This window comes from Balaenoptera ricei, chromosome X, assembly GCF_028023285.1.
Source record: "Balaenoptera ricei isolate mBalRic1 chromosome X, mBalRic1.hap2, whole genome shotgun sequence".
Lineage (NCBI taxonomy): Eukaryota > Metazoa > Chordata > Mammalia > Artiodactyla > Balaenopteridae > Balaenoptera > Balaenoptera ricei.
In genome coordinates this window covers 117,011,281-117,025,321 of record NC_082660.1, presented here as the reverse complement: position 1 = coordinate 117,025,321, position 14,041 = coordinate 117,011,281, and the positions used below count along the sequence as shown (strand labels likewise).

Genomic DNA, 14,041 nt, shown 5'->3' with positions numbered 1-14,041 from the left:
GCACTGGTGTCACCTTTGTTAACAGTTACACCCTTCACCGCCCTCTCTTCCATCTGTCTCCCCACCTCTCTCCTGCTCACCCCCAGCAATTCCCAGGAGTCCCAGGGCGCTGGGATTAGTCTTTCTACTGTAGAGAGCATGATCTAGGGTTTTCTCTCAAGAGCAGGGGTTTCTCTAGAGAGGGTCTGAGCATGAGTGGGCAGGGAGAGATGGCAGAGATAAATGGGTACTCGCACCACATGCCCAGAGTCATAATGTCCGCTGGGACCAGTACTGAGCACTTGCATCCTCTTACTTTGGTCCCTGCTTCTAACTCCATCTCCCTTAGCGTCTTTATTTTCTCTTTGTGGGTATGCATTTTTTTCCAGCGTGTCAGCATAAAGTTGGGGTGCCCTTTAAGCTGAAATGTCTGCCTCATTCTTCTTTCTTTTATGAGTGGAAACTACCCTTAACCTTCTCTGCACTTCACATTCTCTACCTGTGAGGAGGTGTCCATGTTCATAATGAAATGTCTATGATTTTTTGAATGTCCCTTTACTTGGGAAGTCTTATTCACAGTATTTCTGAAAGTCCTGCATTTCAGATATTTAACACTTTAATAAACTTACATTTATGTATATGCTTCCATATTTCCAGCAGTTTTCAATGGAACCATATTTTCTTGACCTTCCACAAAGCATTATTTTGGAATATATTCCATCAAGCATTCTTTTTGGTTTTAATAGAGTTGTGAGTGATTCTTACCAGAATGGATATAGGTAATGTTTTAATACCACCATCATTTATATGTAGTTTTTACATTGTGACTTAAGCATATACAGGGTTTTTTTTTCCTTAAGCCAGCACATTATCTAGATCGGCTCCTTATTTTGCTCTGAACAGACATCTGAGATGGCTATCTAAATAGAAGTACAGTTTTGTGGGTTACATAGACTTTCTCTTGTATATGAATTTCATGACCTGGTGAGTTTATGGATACTCTAGAAAGATCTGTTAAGTTAATCTGGATTTAGATTTCAAATGCCTATTATGTGAGTGGTTCATAAAGAGAAAAGAGGGGAAAATGCTCTTGCCTATACACATTCAAAACTTTGAACTAATTCATTTCTGTAGATCTTTCTTGTGTGGCAAAAAGGAAAAACATGTAAATCCAAGGTAACTGCCTGATGATATAATTTCTTCAAATAAAGTTTGGCATCTTCTTAGAATTTCTGCATGGCTCCCAAAGAAATATTAAAAATAATATACAACATAACCTTCAAAGAACACATTTACCTCCAAGAATAGAGAACCCACATTGAAGTCTTATTCCTGTCACAGGCGCTGTGGTCACACTAGGAACTGGAATAACCTGACCTCACAAACTCTTCCAGTGAGAGTTTTGTTTAGCTTCCTCTTACAGTACAAACTAACATTGAGCATTTGTGTTAGGCAGTATTTCCATCAAGAAATTTACTAAAAGAGATCACAGAATGTTGAGGTCAGAAGTAACCTTTGAAAGCATCTCATTTAATCTCATTTGTAAATGGGGACTCTTGAGAGCAAAGATGCAGAAACCCATGGAGACAGTGGCAGAGTCCAGACCATTGTTCCATGACAACCAGTAGCTGGTCTTGTGTACATATTTACTGACTCAGCTCATGCCAGCAAGCCCTGTTATGGTGCTCATGACTGAGTCTATTAAAATGTATCCTCAACCCCAGACCTCATTCCCCTTCCACACTGTAGTCTTATACTGCTAAATAATGTACTTTGGTACCTAGATGACTTCCTATTGAGGAAGATTTTTTTTTTAAGTTAGAGGGGGATGTTGGGCATTTGACAACGAATCTGAGAAATAGATGTGTCACTTAGCTATATAGTAATTGATATATAATAGGTTTTCATGTAGTTAAATATAAATTTCAATTTTCATCCAATAATTTTTCATGGCCTTTAGTTTTGAACCATAGGAATTTTATAAGGGTGATTTTTGAAATCATAATTTAAATAAACATATGCTTTTAGAATCTAAACTCTTTGGCTTATGTCCAGCTCATGCTGGTCATCATGACTCCTTCCTTTATGGAAGCCTCTATATCAGTGGTTCCCAACATTGACTGTCCATCAAAATTACTTGTGGAGACTTTTAAAAATGATATGTTCTAGTTTGTATGTATGTATGAATTTGCTTGTGTGAAATTCCAGGACAGACAAACTAATATACAGTGAAAGAAAACAGATCAGTGATTGCCTGGTGCCAACGATGTAACAGATTGACTGGGATGGGGTAGGAGGGAACTTTCTGAAGTGATGTAAATGTTTTATATCTTGATTGTGGAGTGATAGTTACACAAGTATATACATTTGTCCCTGCTCACTGAAGTGTACACTTACTTTGTATTTATGGATGAAATTACACTTACATTGCACTTATGGATGAAAATTATACCTCAATAAAGTTAATCACCCTCCAGACACAAAAACATGTGATGAGGACCCACATGCAGAGATTCTGATTAAGTAGATCCAGCATGGGTTCCTTCCTGGTATCAGCCCATGGGATTCTGAGGAGCAGCTGTGATTGAGAACTTCTCTTGAGATACTAGAATCTAAGGTGTGCTTTCTTTGATTGGCCTATGAGATTTCGAATCAAGAATTTTTATCTTCTCCATTTAAAATAACAACATAAAACATCATTTTTAGAGGCATGATTAAATTAATTGACCTCTGTGATAGTGTTAGCAAAGACCCTTTGACCTCTGTGAAAAACAAAGTGAATGTATCTTTTTTTTTTCCACTTAGCATTGTGCTCCATCCATTCACAAGAATGTAGGTTATTTCCATGCTCTGGACTATTGGTTCATCTCCATGGTTTTGTGTGTACACTGTTTCTAGCATTAAAAAATGCATTTGTGAATGTCCAGTGCTTGAGGGGCACTTTCTCTGGGGGTGCCAGACTGCCTAATCTTAAGCAAACACGTACCTTTGGAAACTGTAAAATCTTAGCAGAAGTAAGTAGGGTACTGTGTGTGAAGGCACTGTGTGACAAGGTCTTAGAGGACATACAGAATTTCAATTCCATGGTCATATTGAATTAGCAGCTCTTTTGCCTCAGAATGGTACCATTCCAAAGCAATCTGAATTCCAGTTTGAGCTTTTGAGGAGTCTTAAGCCACTACATCCCAAAGTCCTACACAAAGGCAGCAGATGTAGTCACTACATATCTGGACTCAGTGCTTATATTGTTCCCTATATGCACTTCTTACCCTGTATCATGGCTATCTCCACTTCTAACTTGTGAGCTCCTTCAGGGCAGCAATTGTACAGTTCATGTCTGTGCTACCAGAATTAAGATGTTGTGTGGCCTAGGCAAGGTCCTCAGTAAATGTACATGGAATGAGCTAATGAACTTCAGAAACCAAGCAATCATAACTGCATATTGGAATACAAAAAATACAAGTGAGTTTAAAAATGCAGTGGCCTTCAGAGTTCATTACTTTGTACTAAACATTGTTTCCCTCTTTTGGATTATTTTTGGGTTACTGTCCCAAAAGTTGGATTACATAACCAAAGAGTATGAAAATTTCTCAAAGCATCTACTGCATGCAAAGCATTAGGTTGTGCTCTACATAGGAGATGTAAGAGGCTATGCAGCTAACATATTGGGACAATGGATTGATCTGGTTGACATCACATACCAACTTAATCACTGTTTTCCACGTGAGATCTAAAGGAGGGTCTCTGCTTCAGGTTCCCAGAAATAAAGATCTGTGCTATGAACAAGAAACAGGGAACATAGAAAGGATTTGTACCTGGGAGGGCCCGACAGGGTCCTGCTCAGTTTCAGTCTCATGACTATTACTGCAGGTTATGAGGTCTGTTAGATAAGAATTGTGTTTCTTCTTTAAAAGGAATTTTAGAGCAAAAGGAGCTTGTAGAATCATAATATGATTTTACACATTTGAATAAAATCTGCAGATCTATATAGTTGGGCTGAGAATGCCAACCCCCATGAAGGACAGTGTGACCATTTAGGGAGATTCTTATTATTTATTCTCTCTCTTCTCTCCATCATAGACCTGTCTATTCTCCTCTCTTCCAACCTACTTATTGAATATCTTCTGGATTTATCATAGCAAAACATATGTTCACTTTATAATATTTTGAAAGAAAGAAAAATTAAGATGCAAACACAAAAACAAAACTACAACACTTGCCCCCCAGAAATAACCACTTTTTAAATCTATAAACGTACACATTCATAACCCAAAAGCAACCCCTGTAAATATTTTAACTTTTTCTCCATCCAGGCCTTTTACGTCATCGTCTTAAGGCCATAAACTATATGTAATATTTGGAATTCTTTTCTTTTTTTAAATGACATTCATTTTATTAAGTTTAAGAAATAGATAAAAGTAAAAACTATTTAGAAATCAACCATAATGTGATATTACACCCCAGGTATAGTACTATATAATATTCATGTAAAAATAGGTGTCAGATAATATTGATAGATACTGCTTTGGAACTTGCTCCTTTCACTTAGCTGTGTTGTTCTATGGATGTCTCTGTGCCCCTTGAATTCACTCTTTCTTTCTCTGCTCTGTTGTCTGTCCCAGAGGCTGGGACAGACTGTGGAGTAGCCGTGCCCTCTGGCTTCCAGATAGGTCTGGTGAGAGGAAGCCTTGTTACAAAAAAAAAAAAAAGATCTGTGCTATGGACTGAATGTTTGTACCCCCAAAATTCATTCATATTTTGAAGCTCTAGTCCCCAATGTGATTGTAACAGGAAGTGGGGAATTTGGGAGACAATTAGGTTTAGAAAGGTCACAAGGGTGGGGCCCTCATGATGAGATTTATGCCCTTATAACAAGAGGAAGAGATAGGAGATCTCTATCTCTGTCTGTGTTTCTGTCTATCTGTCTCTCTCTCTCTCCACCTCCTTCTCCCTCTCCTTCTCCTTCTCCTTCTCTTTCTCTCATGTGAGGATATTGCAAGAAGGAAGCCATCTGCAAACCAGGAAGAGAGCTCTCACCAGACACTGAATCTGCCATCATCTTGATCATGGACTTCCCAGCATCCAGAACTGTGAGAAATAAATGTTTGTTTTTTAAGCCACTCAGTATATGGTATTTTGTTATATCAGCCCAAAGTAAGACAGCCTGCACTATTCTATTAAGCAGCAGTCTATATTCTACATATCTCCATAGATTGCTGTGTGTGTTTGTGTGTGTCTGTGTGTGTGTACAGAAATTCTAACTATTGATATTCTTACTAATGAAATATCCTGCTGTTGAGCTAATAAGATGTAGCAGTTGTGACGAGGGATGCCCAAAAGAATGACAGCTTGCTGACAAAATTTGTTTTACATCTATGTGATCACATTTCAAGTGTTCCCTTTTGGGGTGCTTGTCTCAGTATATAAGTGCCCTTTGTTGTGAAACCTTGGCTCACTCATCCTTATCAACATTTGTCCAATTTCCAAATTACCATGTATTTCTTCCTCTAAAGTTTATCCTTCACTGATTTCTGTTTTTCCCCTGTCACAGACTCAAAGGTGCTGGTGAAAATTTTGGCAGAAAGAGGACCATTTTCTTTTCCTGCTCTGTAATTCGAATGCTGACATTTTGCTCTTTGTATTAAATGTTATCTTCCATCCTCCCTGGCCTAGGTACTTTACCTCACAATCAGATATCCCCTGCTCTATCCTGTAATCATGTCCCAGGTTTGTTACATCCAACAAGTGATGGAGTTATCAGTACTGTGTTTTTAGGAAGTCCAACCATTTTATCTGACGTTTATGAGCCCAAATCATCAGGAGCTTCTTTTGTGACATTTCTCCACTCTTGATACTCTCATTCTCAAACACCCACTTTTGGATATAATATAATAAACAAGATATAATATATATATAAACAAAATATAATAAACAAGAATTACTTGTTCTTTTTCATTGGGGGCTTCATCCAGATGATTCTTGTCTTCTACATGTTCATCGTTGCCACTCTCTTGAGAATCTTCTTAGCTGAAGTCAAATCCAAAGACTTTTCCGCTTTATCTTCACATTTGACTGATGTCACTCTCTTCTATGGGTCCATTACATTTATATATATGTGACATTCTTCCAACTATTCTCTGGATCAAGACCAGGCCATATCAGTTTTCTACATGGTGATAATTCTTTTGTCAAACTGCATTATCTATTGCCTAAGAAAAATGGAAGTGATAGATTTCTTGAAAATCTCCTCTATAAGGTTCAAGGCCAGTCTGGGTAAGAACTACACAGAAAATGCTTAAGAAACTTCTTATTTTTCTTCATGTTTGATACAAAATTAAATTACTTTGAGCTAAATGTTTCCTCTGATTCTTCATTACCACTCTTTCTTCTACATCAATTTTTATTTTCAAGTTATCTTCTTTCCTTATTTTAGAATGGACTTGAGGACATGGGTAGGGAGAAGGGGAAGCTTGGATGAAGTGAGAAAGTAGCATCGACATATATACACTACCAAATGTAAACTAGATAGCTAGTGGGAAGCAGCCACATAGCACAGGGAGATCAGCTCGGTGCTTTGTGACCACTAGAGGTGTGGGATAGGGAGTGCGAGAGGGAGGTGCAAGAGGGAGGGGATATGGGGATATATGTATACATATATATATATGATTTATATATGAATCAGTGAAAGCTGATTCACTTTGTTATACAACAGAAACTAACATCAAATTTCCAGATGACTTGGAACAGAATTAATGTTCTTTTTTGCCCTCAGGGTCTAAAATTGTAAGGAGGAAAGGAAGAGAGGATATTCACATTTTCTAAGCATGTATCATGTGCCAGGTACTTTATACCCAATATTTTATGTAATCCCTGAAACAAATCACTGAGATAGGTATTATTAACTTCATTTTTCACATGAAGAAACTTGAGTACTAAATAAGTGAAGTGAGTTACCCAAGATCATACAGTTAGGAATTGGAAGAGCTGAGAGGCAAAGCCAGGTCTGTTTGATACTGTGTCCACTGATATACTCGCAAAATATTTATATATATATATATATATATATATATATATATATTTATATATATTTATATATCTCCTTCACCATAACTTCCAGTAGGCATTTCATTCTTTGCTGGCTCAGAGTATAAAAGCATCTTAGGCTAAACACCATTTGATTTGGTCTCTTCTGGCCTTAAGATATGACTCTCTACCTTAAAGGCACCCTCCTTTCTCTGTGCAAAACATTCTGGCCAGTGGCCATGCACTGATAATACTAGTAGCTACTCAGCTACTCTCTGTATGTCCACACAGTTCTGGTCCTGTCCCACCAATTCTGTGTTATCTTACTAAGTCAGTTGTGTTTTTCCAGAATCTCTTTGTGTTAGTTACACTTGTTTTTGTAAGTATAATTTTAGTTAAATTTAATACAATTATATTAACCAACACAATATGAAGACAAAAGAAGTTTGTTTCTACGAAAACTAAGTTACATGCATTGAAAAGACTAAATAAAGGCAGGTCAGTAAATATTGTTGTTGAATTAGATGTAAAAGATTGTGGACAAAACTGAAAGCTACCCAAGGAGGATAATGCACTTAGCTTGCTTTCCAAATGTCCTTGAGTTCCGCTTCACTTTAAAGAAACTGAAACTGGAAGTCAAAGATGATGCATGAAGGGTAAGGTTCAAAAAGCAAAAATAAGCAAATGGGGTTACATCAAACTAGAAGACTTCTGTACAGCAAAGGAAACCATCAATAAAGCAAAAAGATAACCTACTGAGTGGGAGAATATATTTTCAAATGATATATCCAATAAGGGATTAATATCCAAAATATATAAAAAACTCATAAAACTCAACAACAATAAAAAACAAACAACCTGGTTAAAAAGTGAGCAGAGGAGCTGAATAGACATTTTCCAAAAGAAGACATACGGATGGCCAACAGCCACATGAAAAGATGTTCCACATCACTAATTATTAGGGAAATGCAAATCAAAACCACAATGAAATATCACCTCACACCTGTCAGAATGGCTATTATCAAAAAGATGGTGAGGGTATAAAATAAATAACTAATAAGAAACTGCTGTATAATAAATAAATAAATAAAATAGTGGCAAAAAAAAGATGGTGAGGATGTGGAGAAAAGGGAACCCTCATACACTGTTGGTAGGAATGTAAATTGGTGCAACCACTATGGAAGACAGTATGGAGAGTCCTCCAAAAAAATTAAGAATAGAACTACCACTTGACTGAGCTATCCCACTTCTGGGTATTTATCTAAAGAATATGAAAACACTAATCTGAAAAATATATGCATCCTTATGTTCATTGTGGCATTATTTAAAATATCCAAGATAAGGAAACAACCTAAGTGCTCATCAGTGGATGAATGGATAAAGAAGATGTGGTATACATACACAATGGAATACTACTCAACCTACAAAAAGATGAACTCTTGCCATTTACAACAACATGGATGGACCTTGCTGGTATTATACTAAGTGAAATAAGTCAGATTAAGAAAGACAAATACTGTATAATTTCACTCATATGTGGATTATAGAAAACTAATAAACAAACAAACAAACAAATGAACATATCAAACCAAAAAAAACAAACTTGTAGACGCAGAAAACAGAGTAGTAGTTACCGGAGGAGGACGAGTGGTGAGGGGAAGGAAAAATGGGTAAAGGAGATTAGCTGTATGGTTATGGATGAATACTAAATTTTGGTGGTGAGCACATTGTAGCATATACAGAAATATGAAATATAATGTACACTTGACACTGATATAATGTTATAAATCAATGTTAACTCAAAAAAATAAAATTACATTATTTATTCTGATGGAAAATTATAATCAGCCTAAATGATTTATAATAGGGGAATGGTTAAATAAATCATGAAATAGCCATAGCATAGAATATTATACATTTTTGCTTATTGCATATGTTTATAATTTTTAGTAATGAAAAGTGGAAGACTCATATAATCTTTTTTTAAATTAATTTTTATTGGAGTATAGTTGCTTTAAAATGTATTAGTTTCTACCTTATAGCAAATTGAATCAGCTATACGTATACATATATGCCCTCTTTTTTGGTTTTCCTTCACATTTAGGTCACCACAGAGAATTGAGTAGAGTTCCCTGTGCTATACAGTAGACTCTCATTAGTTATCTATTTTATACATAGTATCAATAGTGTATACAAGTCAATCCCAATCTCGCAGTTCATCGCACCGCCCCTTTTCCCCCTTGGTATCCATATCTTTGTTCTCTACGTCCGTGTGTCTACTTCTGCTTTGCAAGTAAGATCATCTGTACCATATTTCTAGATTCCACATATATGTGTTAATATACAATACTTGCTTTTCTCTTTCTGACTTACTTCACTCTGTATGACAGTCTCTAGGTCCGTCTACATATCTACAAATGACGCAATTTCCTTCCTTCTTATGGCCGAGTAATATTCCATTGTATATATGTACCACATCTTCTTTATCCATTCCTCTGTTGATGGACATTTAGGTTGCTTCCATGTCCTGGTTATTGTAAACAGTGCTGCAATGAACATTGGGGTGCATGTTTCTTTTTGAATTATGGTTTTCCAGGATATATGCCCAGGAATCAGATTGCTGGATAATATGGTAGTTCTATTTTTAGTTTTTAAAGGAACATCCGTACTGTTCTCCATCTGTACCAATTTACATTCTCACCAAAAGTGCCAGAGGCTTCCCTTTTCTCCACACCCTCTCCAGCATTTACTGTTTGTAGATTTTTTGATGATGGTCATTCTGACCAGTGTGAGGTGACACCTCATTGTAGTTTTGATTTGCATTTCTCTAATTATTAGTGATGCTGAGCATCTTTCCATGTGTTAGTTGGCCACCTGTATGTCTTCTTTGGAGAAATGTCTATTTAGGTCTTCCACCCATTTTTTGATTGGGTTGTTTGTTTTGTTGTTGTTGTTGAGCTGCACGGGCTGTTTGTATATTTTGGAGATTAATCGTTTGACAGTTGCTTTGTTTGCAAATAATTTCTCCCATTCTGAGTGTTGTCTTTTCTTCTTGTTTATGGTTTGCTTTGCTGTGCAAAAATCTTTTAAGTTTAATTAGGTCCAATTTATTTTTCTTTTTATTTTCCTTACTCTAGGAGGTGGATCAAAAAGATCTTGCTGCAATTTATGACAGACAGTGTCCTGCCTATGTTTTCCTCTAAGAGTTTTACAGTATCCAGCCTTACACTTAGGTCATTAATCAATTTGGAGTTTATTTTTCTGTATGGTGTTCAGGAGTATTCTAATTTCATGCTTTTACATGTAGCTGTCCAGTTTCCCCAGCACCACTTATTGAAGAGACTGGTTTTTCTCCATTTTATATTGTTGCCTCTTTGTCATAGATTAGGTGATGATAGGTGCATGGGTTTATCTCCGGGCTTTCTATCCTATTCCATCTATCTATATTACTGTGTCTGTGCCAGTACAATAATGTCTTGATTACTGCAACTTCTAGTATAGTCTGAAGTCAGGTAGCCTGATTCCTCTGGCTCTGTTTTTCTTTCTCAAGACTATTTGGCTAGTGGGGGTCTTTGGAATTTCCATACAAATTGTAAAATTCTTGTTCTAGTTCTGTGAAAAATGCTATTGGCAATTTGATAGGGATTGCATTGACTCTATAGATTGCTTTGATGAGTATAGTCATTTTCTCAGTATTGATTCTACCAATCCAAGAACATGATATATCTCTACATTTCTTTGTGTCGTCTTTGATTTCTTTCATCAGTATCTTATAGTTTTCTGAGTACAGGGCTTTTGCCTCGTTAAGTAGGTTTATTCCTAGGTATTCTATTCTTTTTTTTTAAACATATTTATTGGAGTATAATTGCTTTCCAGTGGTGTGTTAGTTTCTTTTTTATAACAAAGTGAATCAGCTATACATATACATATATCACCATATCTCCTCCCTCTTGTGTCTCCCTCCCACCCTCCCTATCCCACCCCTCTAGGTGGTCACAAAGCACCGAGCTGAGCTCCCTGTGCTATGCAGCTGCTTCCCACTAGCTATGTATTTTACATTTGGTAGTGTAAACATGTCCATGCCACTCTCTCATTTCGTCCCAGCTTACCCTTCCCCCTCCCTGTGTCCTCAAGTCCATTCTCTACATCCGTGTCTTTATTCCTGTCCTGCCCCTAGATTCTTCAGAACCATTTTTTTTTCAGATTGCATACATATGTGTTAGCATACGGTATTTGTATTTCTCATTCTGACTTACTTCACTCTGTACGACAGACTCTAAGTCCATCCACCTCTCTACAAATAACTCAATTTCATATCTTTTTATGGATGAGTAATATTCCATTGTATATATGTGCCGCATCTTCTTTATCTATTCATCTGTTGATGTACACTTAGGTTGCTTCCATGTCCTGGCTATTGTAAATAGTGCTGCAATGAACATTGTGGTACATGACTCTTTTTGAATTATGGTTTTCTCAGGGTATATGCCCAGTAGTGGGATTGCTGGGTCATATGGTACTTCTATTTTTAGTTTTTTGTTTTTGACTCAGAGGTAGTGTTTTTTTTTTTTAACATCTTTAATGGAGTATAATTGCTTTACAATGGTGTGTTTGTTCCTGCTGTATAACAAAGTGAATCAGCTGTACATATACATATATCCCCATATCTCCTCCCTGTTGCATCTCCCTCCCACCCTCCCTATCCCACCCCTCTAGGTGGTCACAAAGAACTGAGCTGATCTCCCTGTGCTATGCAGCTGCTTCCCACTAGCTATGTATGTTACATTTGGTAGTGTATATATGTCCATGCCACTCTCTCACTTCATCCCAGCTTACCCTTCCCCCTCCCCATGACCTCAAGTCCATTCTCTACCTCTGAGTCTTTATTCCTGTCCTGCACCTAGGTTCTTCAGAACCTTTTTTTTTTTAGAGTCCATATATATGTGTTAGCGTACAGTATTTGTTTTTCTCTCTCTGTCTTCACTCTGTATGACAGACTCTAGGTCCATCCACCTTACTACATATAACTCAATTTCTTTTCTTTTTACGGCTGAGTAATATTCCATTGTATATGTGTGTCACATCTTCTTTGTCTAGTCATCTGTCAATGGACACTTAGGTTGCTTCCATGTCCTGGCTGTTGTAAATACTGCTGCAATGAACACTGTGGTACATGACTCTTTGAATTATGGTTTTCTCAGGGTATATGCCCAGTAGTGGGATTGCTGGGTCATACGGTAGTTCTATTTTTAGTTTTTTAAGGAAATTCCATAGTGTTCTCCATAGTGGCTGTATCAATTTACATTTCCACTAACAGTGCAAGAGGGTTCCATTTTCTCCACAGCCTCTCCAGCATTTATGGTTTGTAGATTTATTTATGATGGCCATTCTGACCATCATCATGGTGTGAGGTGATACCTCATTGGACTTTTGATTTGCAGTTCTCTAATGATTAGTGATGTTGAGCATCCTTTCATGTGTCTGTTGGCAATGTGTATATCTTCTTTGAAGAAATGTCTGTTTAGACCTTCTGCCCATTTTTGGATCCAGTTGTTTGTTTTTTTGATATTGAGCTGCATGAGCTGCTTGTATATTTTGGAGATTAATCCTTTGTCAGTTGCTTCGTTTGCAAATATTTTCTCCCATTCTAAGGGTTGTCTTTTCGTCTGGTTTATGGTTTCTGTTGCTGTTCAAAAGCTTTTAAGTTTCATTAGGGCCCACTTACTTTTGTTTTATTTCCATTTCTCTAGGAGGTGGGTCAAAAAAGATCTTGCTATGATTTATGTCATAGAGTGTTCTGCCTATGTTTTCCTCTAAGAGTTTGATAGTGTCTGGCCTTACATTTAGGTCTTTAATCCATTTTGAGTTTATTTTTGTGTATGGTGTTAGGGAGTGTTCAAATTTCAGTCTTTTACATGTAATTGTCCAGTTTTTCCAGCACCACTTACTGAAGAGGTTGTCTTTCCTCCATTGTATTTTCTTGCCCCCTTTCTCAAAGATAAGGTGACTATATGTGCATGGATTTATCTCTAGGCTTTCTATCCTGTTCCACTGATCTAAACTTCTGTTTTTGTGCCAGTATCATAGTCTCTTGATTACTCTAGCTTTGTAGTATAGTCTGAAGTCAGGGAACCTGATTCCTCCAGCTCCGTTTTTCTTTCTCAAGATTGCTATGGCTATTCTGAGTCTTTTGTGTTTCCATACAAATTGTGAAATTTTTTGTTCTAGTTCTGTGAAACATGCCATTTTTATTTTGATAGGGATCGCAACAAATCTGTAGATTGCTTTGGGTAGTATAGTCATTTTTACAGTGTTGATTCTTCCAGTCCAAGAACATAGTGTATCTCTCCGTCTGTTTATATCATCTTTCATTTCTTTCATCAGTGTCTTATAGTTTTCTGCATACAGGTCTTTTGTCTCCTTAGGTAGGTTTATTCCTAGGTTTTTTATTCTTTTTGTTGCAATGGTAAATGGGAGTGTTTCCTTAATTTCTCGTACAGATTTTTCATCATTAGTGTATAGGAATGCAAGAGATTTCTGTGTATTAATTTTGTATCCTGCTACTTTACCAAATTCATTGATTAGCCCTTGTAGTTTTCTGGTAGCATCTTTAGTATTCTCTATGTATAGTATCATGTCATCTGCAAACAGTGACTGTTTTACTTCTTCTTTTCAAATTTGGATTTTTTATTTCTTTTTCTTCTCTGATTTGCATGGCTAAAACTTCCAAAACTATGTTGAGTAATAGTGGCGAGAGTGGGCAACCTTGTCTGGTTCCTGATCTTAGTGGAAATGGTTTCAGTTTTTCCCCATTGAGAACAATGTTGACTGTGGGTTTGTCATATATGGCCTTTATTTTGTTGAGGTAAGTTCTCTCTATGCCTACTTTCTGTAGAGTTTTTATCATAAATAGGTGTTGAATTTGTCAAAAGCTTTTTCTGCTTCTATTTAGATGATCGTATGATTTTTATCCTTCCTTTGGTAATATGGTTTATCACATTGATTGATTTGCATATCTTGAAGACTCCTTGCATTCTGG

The 14,041-nt window shown here is 36.7% G+C and overlaps 1 protein-coding gene across 8 annotated transcripts in view; it reads left to right on the top strand.

The window, feature by feature from the left end:
• IGSF1 (immunoglobulin superfamily member 1) overlaps positions 1-14,041 on the top strand; it is a 444,083-nt gene that overhangs the window by 235,000 nt on the left and 195,042 nt on the right. Inside the window, exon 1 of one of the 8 annotated variants that reach the window (XM_059910642.1) lies at positions 5,031-5,069. The exons of the other annotated variants lie outside the window; for them this stretch is intronic. The gene's annotated coding sequence lies outside the window, so the exon portion shown is untranslated. Of the gene's footprint in view, positions 1-5,030; positions 5,070-14,041 lie in introns of those variants that run through there. 8 annotated transcript variants of the gene reach the window in all.